This window comes from Triticum dicoccoides, chromosome 1A, assembly GCF_002162155.2.
Source record: "Triticum dicoccoides isolate Atlit2015 ecotype Zavitan chromosome 1A, WEW_v2.0, whole genome shotgun sequence".
NCBI lineage: Eukaryota > Viridiplantae > Streptophyta > Magnoliopsida > Poales > Poaceae > Triticum > Triticum dicoccoides.
The window spans coordinates 413,733,586-413,741,806 of record NC_041380.1 but is presented as its reverse complement, the minus strand read 5'-3'; the positions used below and the strand labels follow the sequence as shown (position 1 = coordinate 413,741,806).

General features: G+C 45.5%; 1 long non-coding RNA gene across 1 annotated transcript; it reads left to right on the top strand.

Annotated features, from left to right (window-relative positions):
* Positions 1 to 3,645: 3,645 nt before the first annotated feature.
* LOC119276541 lies at positions 3,646 to 7,077 on the top strand. Its single transcript, XR_005136652.1, has 3 exons — positions 3,646 to 4,167; positions 5,267 to 5,383; positions 5,481 to 7,077. It is a non-coding gene; the product is annotated as an uncharacterized LOC119276541 (long non-coding RNA).
* Positions 7,078 to 8,221: the final 1,144 nt, after the last annotated feature.

Below are 8,221 nucleotides of genomic sequence, written 5' to 3'. Positions count from 1 at the left end.
AAAGTTGGTTGTCTAGATATGCAACTAGGTGAGCAACCTATATGATGCAACAAGAACAAGTACACAAGAAAGCAAGGGATATAACACAAATAAGCTTGCACAGGTAAAGGCACGAGATAACCAAGAGTGGAGCCGGTGAATAAGAGGATGTGTTACCGAAGTTCCTTCCTTTTGAAGGGAAGTACATCTCCGTTGGAGCAGTGTGGAGGCACAATGCTCCCCAAGAAACCACTAGGGCCACCGTATTCTCCTCACGCCCTCACACAATGCGAGATGCCCTAATTCCACTATTGGTGCCCTTGAAGGCAGCGACCGAACCTTTACAAACAAGGTTGGGGCTATCTCCACAACTTAATTGGAGGCTCCCAACGATACCACAAAGCTTCACCACAATGGAATATGGCTTCGCGGTGACCTCAACCGTCTAGGGTGCTCAAACACCCAAGAGTAACAAGATCTGCATGGGATGAGTGGGGGAATCAAATTTCTCTTGGTGGAAGTGTAGATCTAGGCCTTCTCAACCAATCCCTAGAGAATCAACAAGTTTGATTGTCTAGGGAGAGAGATCGGGCGAAAATGGAGCTTGGAGCAATAATGGAGCTTGGGGATGGAAGAGATGGTTAACTCGGAGAAGAAGACATCCCTTATATAGTGGAAGAACAAATCCAACCGTTATCCACCAACCCAGCCTGCGTAGCACGGTACTACCGCAGGGGCATGCGGTACTACCGCAGGGCCCCGCGGTACTACCGCCCGAGCAGCACAAACCAGGACAGCCCAAATGCACTGAAGCAGAGGGCGGTAGAACCGTTGGCGCGGTACTACCACAAGGCAGGGATGTCCCAGATTTTGAGAAGGCACGGACATATAAAAAAATACATCCGTGGCAACTTCCGCTGAGTTGGAGTCAATGCAAAAATCCGACACGGTAGTACCATGAGCCAGGGGCGGTACTACCGCGCGAGGTGCGGATGTAAAAAATTACATCCGCTCCTACTGCCGCGCAGGCTGCTGAGACAGACCAGAATGCACGGTACTATCGCGCACCGGGCGCAGTACTACCGCGTAGGGCGCAGATGTAAACAATTACATCCACTCCTACTACTGGAGCCACCGCAGCGCCTGGCCTGGGCCCACAGTACTACAACTCCAAAGGAGCGGTATTATCGCGCCTGGGCCCGGTACTACCGCAAGGGCCTGCGGTACTACCGCTCCTAGGAGCAGTACTACCGCATGCCCAAGCTCAGCCAACATGACAATTTGCATAGATGAGAAAAGACGGAGGATGCTCCAAAGTGCCAAAGGAAAGGCAGTGCAAAGGAGAAGATGCGTACATGATGATTCCACCCAAACCTTTCCAAAGTGGACCCCCTCTTAATAGTACGACTTTCCTATGACTCAAATCCACCGAAAAAGAAATGTAGAGAAACACCGTCTTCAATAGTCTTCAAGGGGCACCAAAACGTCTTGTGCCTAGTGATGAAATGTCTGAAATACTTAATGCACACGATTAGTCCGCAAAAGCATTGTCATCAATCACCAAAACAACTAAGGGATAAATATGCCCTTACAATCTCCCCCTTTTTGGTGGATTGATGACAGTACGGGATTTGCATAAAAGGAGATAACAAAAAACATGGGCAAACCCCATTCCTCTAAAATATATATGGGTTCCCCCTAGATGTGTGCTATCTAGATGAGTGCTTTGGACTGCACGACACACATACTAGGATCAACACCCCCCCTATATTTTAGAGACAAGGCATATCTTGCAACAAAAAGGCTAACACTAAGAAAGATAGTACATATGAGCATAATATAAATAGCACAAGATAGCATAAGCTCAATAAGGTACGATAGAGTGCATATGTCTTACACCATATGATAGATAAGTCTCACAAGCGCAAACCAAACCAAAGCAAACGAGGTTCAACGGAACAAAGAGCAAACGATACACGAAACAAACACGACTCGCAAATCCTACACCGTCTCCCCCTTTGGCATCGAGACGCCAAAAAGACAGAGAGGAAGCCTACAACACAAGTGGTGGCTCAAGCGGAGTAATCACTCGCACGCTCTTCGTCATACTCGGCAGCTGGGACGGTCTCCTCCTGGTCCTCCTCAGAGTCAGTCCACTTGTAGCCCTGCTTTGCCATCCAGGTTGCCTCTGGTGTGATGACCCTCTCAGTTCCGTTGGATATCTGCTCACCAAACATCCTCAAGATCCGCTTATTGCGGCGGCAACTCTCCTTCTGAGCAACATGAGATCGGTACTGCCCCTTGGCCTGCATGCAGAACAAAGCCTTCATCTTGTTCTTCAGCTTCTTAGACGATGAAGGCGAGTAGCCAGCAGAGCTGTCCTCATCATCGTCCTCCTCCTCAACCTCATCTGCATCACATCCATCTGAGTAGCCGCTGCCTCAGCACGGGTAGTAGTGTTGGCCCACGGGGGCTTGATACAGAGCCTGATGGGGTCATGACGAATCCAGTCAGGGGAAAGGAACTCATCATTGGGAAGGAGCTTCTCCCAAGTCCTCGTGATCAGCAGAAACAGGTAAGGTCCATAGATGGGAACCTTACGAGTGAACACCGCAAACTGAAGCTCGCACCACATGATGTGTGAGACATCAAGTGGTTGAGTCTGAGAGATACGTGCCTCCTCATAGATGAGCATCATATCCACAAGATAGGCATGCACTTTGTCCTTGTCACCAATGTGGTGAAAGAGAGAGTTGCGGAAGACGCGATACATGATGTCGAGGAAGTGGTTCAACACACATTTCTTCTTGCCATTGGGAAGCGATTTCTCAACATAGTAGGGTAGAAGCTTGTCCTTGTTGGCTTACTCGGAATTGGCATGAGGGCGTACACCAACGGGTGTGTTGAGCCCCTCATCAGGAACCTGAAGCAAATCCATGAAGTCCTTCCATGTAGTAGTCAGCCGCTGTCCCTTGGTCATCCAAGTTATCTTCCGTTCCTCATCAGTATGGAAATGGACCGTGGCAAAGAACTGGGCCACAATCTTAGGGTCATAATCCAAATGGAATGAGATCACATGCTCAATGCCAAACTGCTCCATGAGATCTAGAGCCTCACCAAAGTAATCACGGTGCCTCTCATCCCTCATGTGATGCATGTCAATCCATTGCACGTCCACATAGAGGTTCTGCTTTGCCTTGATCACATCCACATAAGTGAGATACTGCTGCTTGGTCCAGAACATATCATTCCAGCTGAAGTTGGCACGAGGATGCACATATGGGTTGATCTTTCTTCGAGAGGCAAACTCAGCCAGAGGAATCTCATCCATGCCCTTGGTGGGATCCTTGAGCTTGGTGGCGGTGGTCTTGGTCCTACGTTGGGGCACTACTAGAAACTACCATTTTACCTAGGGCCAAGGTCTTTACCTTGAGCTCATTGGCCTCCTCAAGGTAAAGAAAAGGCATGAGCAGTATACCCTAGGGAAAGATCATTTTATAGCAAAAAAAAGGGGAAACAAATTTCACCTTAACAGGCCCCACTTTAGCTAGCTTCCCTTGTGCTTTTGGTAGCCAGCGCGCCACATGTTTTGCCTCCCCGCGCCCTTTAATTACTTCTGCACATGTTGGCCCACTTATCAGCGAGAGTGAGACATGGCGTGTAGCGAGAAAGTGCGCGAAGGAGATGAAAATTTGGGCAATCTTCTCCCTGGCCGAGTCCAAATCCCCCTCTCCTAACGCAGAGAGCTTCCCAGATCTGGGGCGTGCCCAGCTCCGGCCAGCCAAGCTTCTCTGCCACCGAGGTCGTCACTTCTCTTCCCTCCCTCTGACCCCCATACCACCGCCTGCTAGGGTTTCTCCTTTGATGTCGCCGCCGCCGCCCGTCCGATCTCGGGCCACCAGAGTCCCTCCTCTACTCTGACCGGTGGATTGGGATCCGCCTCCTCTTGACAACTTCGTCCAGAGCTTTGCCCTCCCGTTGCAAAGCTGCCCCTCCCCTCAAAGATTGGAAGCCACCTGAGCTGCCTCTCCCATCGCTTGGGTGTTGCTTCACCAATGACTCCCCGAGATGTCCTTCCTGCCGCCGACCCTGCAGCACCACCGAAGCCCAACTACCTCTCCTCCCTACATCGAGTACATCTTCGCCACTGACACCGCCGTTCTACTTATCCTTCCCTCCCCCGTCGAGGTACATTTGTTCCACCCTTCCCGCACTGTTGTTCACTGCTTATATCCAATTAACCCTTCTTTTTATGTTACTCTGCATTCCTTGCTGCCGAAATTTAATGTTCTATGTAGAACCACAGAAGTAGTCGAACTTGTAACATGGTAATTAAGCTTGCATCTTTAGGATATGATGCTCAGTGTGTCATACCAGCTTACTTGGTATAAAAACAAGTTTGTTATATTATATGTTGCGTCTTAACCTGAGATGGACTGACCAATAGTAGCAGATATTTGGCCTAATCAATAGCACTTGTACATGTTGATTTAGGTGTACTGCTAGCTGCAGCAAACTTAAAATTGATTTACTCTTAGAATTTTGGCTCTAAATTGATCATGAGTCTGATGTATGTGTCCACTTATCGTGAATCTGATGTGTATGATGAATTTTGGCTGCAATTTATAAATTTGATGCGATGGGTGGGGTGACCATGGCAATGCCAGCTGGGTGACGGCGCTGCAATTCCCTTGTTGCCCGCGCATTTTGCTGACCACGCCGCCTGTGCCGACCTTGCCGCCTGTGGTAACCGAGCCATCCTTGCTTACTGGATGGCCACGGGATCCCTTCTGTCCAATAGGCTCTTCCTTATCTCGCTCTTATGTTCTCTGGATTTGGCAATTTCACATGTCCAGTGAAAATCAGGAATTTTGATTTAAATCTAGTTAGGTGGGTACATTTATACACACTGCAGGTTAGATCTCTCTGAAAGAGGCGCTTCTTTTGTGGTCAGACTGTGATAGAGCGAGACTATCTTCTCATGTACGTAGGTCAAACATTATATATTCATTGGTGTGTTGCAGTTGCAAATGTTTTTCTAGCAGATATTTATAATTCTTGAACACCACCGTTTGTATGTTCACGTAGTTACTAGTCATTGACATTTGCTTGTGTGGGAGGGAGTACATAGCGCCATCTGATTGTGTGTTAAGTGGGTCAGCAATACATGAATTATTTCATGACTTAGATAAGTTCAAAACTATTTGTTGTAATCCACTAGCATAGAATGTAATTGCCTAAGTTTCATTTCTTAAAGCTGATTCTGTTCTAATGACGATCACACCAGGCTCCACCTTAGCTCCATGGGTTCTCTGGTTCGGATACAGGACGGAGCGTCTCCAAACCAGTCCCAATCTACTCAGGAAGGAGTCTTGATCTCCCATGGATGCTATTCTCTATTGAGGTAGGAGAAGCGACTTGAGAAGTACATGCACAATTGCAATTTATATATAACCTTTTTCCTGCCATGACTAGTTACTGTCTTTGTTTTCTTATATCAGGTTATTATATGAAGATTACCGTCTCTATAAGTGCATGTCTCTGTAAGTGCATCTGGCTCTGCTCCAGCTATATACGTCAATTTTTATGTGAGGACACATGTTTAACATGGTAATTAATATCCCAGGGTAATGTTTTGGGGAACAATTTGCTATTGCAAAAAATGCTGTTTATTTTATGATCATGTAGGGCACATTTGATTTAGTTCAAAATACAGTTCATGGGATTCTGAAAGTTCTATCAAACGAACCATCGCGCGCTATATAGATGTGTTACTGTTTGCAGATATGATTGTCTCTGTTGTAGACTTAACACATTTGATTTTTTTTCACGGAACTGTTGTTTGCTATATAAATACAACATCACCTTCCAATTCTCCCGGAGAATTATAGTTTGCTGTATAAATACATGTCTTGTGTACATTCAATTTAACATAATTCTGTGGCTATCAATCGCAATGGTGGCAACGATATTCAGTTTGATGTTACTGGCAAGCCACATGTACTCTTTTTGTCTAACATAAGAGAATTTGTACGGAAGATAGCAAAACCATCATAACCTGCAGGTTACGGCTATCCTATTTAGGCCAGTAAGCTATACACTTATCCTATTTCTCTATTCAGAATCAGAATGGCATAGCTTCTCAGTTCATACAGTATTTTGCTTAAATTAGAAAATTTTCCTACAAGCAATACATTTAATATCTCACTATGCAAATCAGTTGCAGTGCAGGGGATGGTCTGTTTTCCTATGCATCTGCCAACCACCCCTGCCATCTATTTTGCTAATAAATTTCTTTTTTTAATTCTTTTTACAAGGTTGATCAAATCAGATGATAAGGTAAAAGAACTCCTCTTTTATTTCATAGATGGATATATAAATCCAATGTTTGCTCGACACATCCATTAAATTATCATAAATATGGAAGATGTAAGATGCTAATTCGTTGAAGTTACACAATGATTAATTTTTCCTGTATTGCAACCTGGTGTGTGAGAGAACACATACCATTCTATGTTTTATCCCCATCAAATCGTATAGGCAAAAGGCATTGTATGTTTGGTTAAGTTCATGTGCTGTGGAGAAGCAAAATTGGTTGAGCCCAACACCAAAATATTAATCTTTGTACATTTTCTAGTGATTAGTGCAACGAACTTTATCAATGAACTTGACCAATATTATTTCCTCGAGATGAATTAATTCTGGTCCAGATCATATTGTATCCTTGTTAGGAATTGTTAGGCCTATTCACTATAATCCTGAGCCCGTTCTTGATTTCTTTGTGTTCAAACTCTTTACTTATCACTGGATTACCTTCTCCGTTTGTAGGAACATGTTCTTACGGGTGGTCATGGTCTGTTGGTTGATGGACACTAACTTATAATTCACGCTCTTGCTCAAGGTCATAATCGGAGGTGTAGCAAATCAAGCAGAACCTGCAGATAATTGGCCTGACCAACAACACATGTACATTCTGATTTAGTTATACTGTTAGCTGTAGCAAACTTTAGCTATAGTTTACTTCTTGAATCCTAGCTGTACATTGACCATGAGTGGGATGTATGTGTAATTGAACAAGAATCTGATGTGTACATTGAATTCTGGTTGCAATTTATAAATTTGAATTATGGATCCAAATTCAATTGTTTGAAAATATGAATTATAAATTCAAATTGCATATTTAATATGACTAATATGAATATGATATATCCTGGACCCACCATCTTTCCCTAGAGCTAAACGCTCTTGTAGGTAAAACAACTTTCCACGCTGGACAAACAACTCACATGAATTCTTTCCATAGGGCATGTGGCCCTAGGTAAAGAAATGGTTCCCTAGGGCTTGACAGGTTCACCCTAGGGAAAGACCTCTTTACCGACTATACTCTACCTAAGGTTCTTTACCTAGGGCAAGCTCTAGGTGAAGTCTTTACCTATGGTTTTTCGCATTTTACCTAGGGTATACCACTCTAGGTAAAATCGTAGTTTCTAGTACTGGGGGGCATTGGAGCCCTCAGGAGCTTCGTCTTGGTTGCGTAGACGCTTGGAGCCCGTGTCACGACTGGGATTGGAACGACGAGTAGGAGCACCGGACCATCACCTAAGACACAAAACACAAAAACATGCACGAGAAGCGAGAAGGATCAATGCAAAGACCTCAGCAAAACAGGTGAAACAAGTAGAATTCGCACTTGAGAGTTGCCACAAGAGAGATTTGACAGAAACGGTAGTACCGCATGGCTGCGTGGTACTAAAATTCTAGTGCTGCTCCTAGTCACGGTAGTATCGTGCCAAGGTGGCACGGTAGTACCATGTCTTGGAGCGACAGTAAAAATTTAGTGTCGCGCCTCGCGCGGGAGTACCGCTCCGGAGGAGCGGTAGTACCGCACACCACACGACGGCAGATCCGAGTCCACAATTGGATCTAAGCACAACCGTGACAATGACGCGGTACTACGGTTGATCAAATCTACCACGGGGCAACAAAGCAAGCACAAACTCTACGCATTGCTACTCTCCTACATCCTAATCTTGCATAGATTTGGCCTAAAATCTCAAGAACACATGCATCTCCCCAAAAACCTAGAAGCAAGCAAACGAACCAAAGAGAGAAGGATTTGGGGAGAACCTTGTTCCATGGCAAGAGGGAGTGGTGGGGAACGATCCCACCGGACGGAATCCGAGGAGAGCGGTCGGAGACGGAGATCCGGCAAGGACCTCCGGTGCCGCTCTTGAGAGAGAGA